Raw genomic sequence first — 2,644 nt, 5'->3', positions numbered from 1 at the left:
AGCCACATGCATCACAGGTAGATTCTAGTAAAGCATGGATTAATGCCTGGTTTTAAAATTAGTTAACCGGACTTGTAGCCATTATTTTGTGCCCATGTGGTTGGACACCTCACGGTATGACGAACTCGACCGAACCGTTACACCTAGGATCCTAGGATTTCTGTCGGTGGTCTCTCAGGTTTTGAAAATGGGCCAACAACTCTTTTAGTGTGCGCTGGACATTAGACTAAGGAAATAGGAAGGGAGGGTCAGTGGAGAGCACCGGAGTTGAGCCTTTTTTTATTTAGTGTCATCAACAAAAATAAAAAAACGTCAGGAAGAGATGATGAAACCGATAATTAAAATGAGGTCGATAGGTTTAATTTATCATGCGATTAATTGATTTATCGTTTATCACGACAGGCCTATTCATTGTTGACTGAAACAATACTGAAGTCAGTACTAAGTTTAATTGATTCCTGAGAAATACTCTGTGGAATATAGCTATTTTTTATGTTTAGCTATTTTGGATAACAGTTTAACCATGTTTAAATGTGAATGCTAATTTCTTTTTTATTTTTATTTATGACCTTGTTTAGGTCAGGGTTTTTTTCCAGCCCCTGTGTAAACCCAGGATGGCTCGCTACCGGATCACCGCAGCTTTGCAGTAGGACTTAATTGACCCAAACTACTTTATTTTTCCTGGACCTATTGCCTTGGATCATGGACTAAAAAGTCAGATCATTGATTGATGGACCATTAATCACCCTGGATACAAAAGAACAGACTTGAATAAGAGAAAAACTCTTGGGTGTTATCAGGGTTTATACTTTTTGTTGTCCTGTTATGTTTATTGTTTATACTTATAGGAAAATATTATATTATTGAATACCTTCCTAAATATATGCAAAACTTTAAGCTTGAATACAATAACTTGAACTTACTTTCTGTCTGATAGTGATTTATTCACACACACAACCTTTCTGACTGTATATTACCACATTTGGCTGTAATCAGGTGCCGCACCTTAATTAGAATGGAAAACAGATCTGACTGAATCTTTGTGTGAATTTTCTGTAAGCTTTCCAAAGAAATCTTTGCATTTTATTGATTTATTAAAGTTTGGTTGATTTTAACTTGCTGATCTCTCACATCACAAACCTTGGGGAAGATGTGTCGACGTCTTTAAGAAGACATGTTACCATATGCATTGATGGAATGAAAATAACCTGGTATTCAGTCTAATGTTCCCATGGCAACAGAACCCAACAGAACTTGGTATCGTCACATGGCCACAATGACAGATAAACAGATCAGCAGTTAGAAACAGCTCACCTCTCTGATGGTGGAGATCCAGGAGATTTAAAGGTAATGGCCAGATCCTTTGACATGTTGCTCTTAAAGGACACACAGCTGGGTTCTGGTTCTGGTTCTGGTCTGAGTCTCTGATGGATCCTGACAGAAACATGATGATTAAAAGTGAATCTGTTTAGTCTGGATGAAGCAGCAAAGAGGAGCAGCAGCAGCTTCATCACCACGTCTGTTTTGGCCTGATATAGTGAACGCTGTGTGAAAAGGGCTGTGGACAGCCTCACCTCTGACCTTTGCTCTGGCTCTCATCTTCCTCACTCAATCTATGTTTTGACGTCTTAAGAATGGTCTGATAGATCAATAGATCATTCTCTTTTTGTTAATTTGTATGGCCAAATAGAAGACACATCCTCAAAGTATTAAATAAGCCCTTTGATTTTTGATACTTTTAGTTACTTTCCATTGATTTTGTTGACGGCCTATAGAACTCTGGGACTGCTTCATTTATTTGGAGTTGAGCAACAAAACAATAATCCAAATCATTGTTAGGCCTGTCCCGATAACAAATTTTGCTGAGCGATTAATTTTATTGTTTTAATTTTAAAATTTTTGCGATAAACGATAATATTGTTTCAAGATCTTTTGACACTGATTTAATGGAAATGACTAATAATGCATGCGATTTCCTGCCATAGATACATACACATTATTTTCAATAGAACACATAACACTGGAACTGGTAAACTAAATAAACAAAACAACCAAAAACAAAAATAAAATGGATTCTCAGTCTCCATTAACAAAAAACCTACTTTAATAAAAACTAAACAACATAAACCCAAAGTGAAAATAAATACTGCATTCAACCAAAAGAGTGCAGATTATGAAGTCTGTATACTATATTGCCCTACAACAATCACTAGATTTAAGTAGAGAAGATGGGCAAATCCGACCACCTAATGCAGTAGTTCACACTACACGATGTTTTGCCCCTATATTCCCCTTACGATAATCTTAGATCGGTGGCCGATCTACGATTGTTGCTGGTGACTTCGTAACCATCCTGTAGTGTGATGTAGATTGTCGTGTCCGCTCCGATCTAAATCAGGGGTTTTCCCCGACTGGGAGCTTAACGCTGAATGTGACAGGTAGCCAATCAGAAAGTGCGGATTCTCCTCTGTGCTTTCTGAGGGGAAATTACGGAGGGGAATCCCAAACAGCTGACGCAGCGCAACCCGAAGTCCACCGGACATTGGAGATGATATGTGGAAACAACATTAATATTTATTCAACATTTCGTGCAAAGAATATAGAAATGACAAGGGGAGGAGTTGGAGCCAAATTGCTACCGCAG

General features: G+C 38.0%; 1 long non-coding RNA gene across 1 annotated transcript; it reads right to left on the bottom strand.

Moving 5' to 3' along the window:
- Positions 1–484: 484 nt before the first annotated feature.
- On the bottom strand, positions 485–1,604 carry LOC107835481 (uncharacterized). The gene is made up of 2 exons (XR_001661288.1): positions 1,575–1,604; positions 485–1,434 (listed from the first exon to the last, which is right to left on the bottom strand). It is a non-coding gene; the product is annotated as an uncharacterized LOC107835481 (long non-coding RNA).
- Positions 1,605–2,644: the final 1,040 nt, after the last annotated feature.

This window comes from Poecilia formosa, unplaced genomic scaffold (genome assembly GCF_000485575.1).
Source record: "Poecilia formosa unplaced genomic scaffold, Poecilia_formosa-5.1.2 Scaffold2927, whole genome shotgun sequence".
Taxonomy (NCBI): domain Eukaryota; kingdom Metazoa; phylum Chordata; class Actinopteri; order Cyprinodontiformes; family Poeciliidae; genus Poecilia; species Poecilia formosa.
Note: the sequence above shows the minus strand (reverse complement) of the source record. Positions and strands in the feature narration are given on the sequence as shown.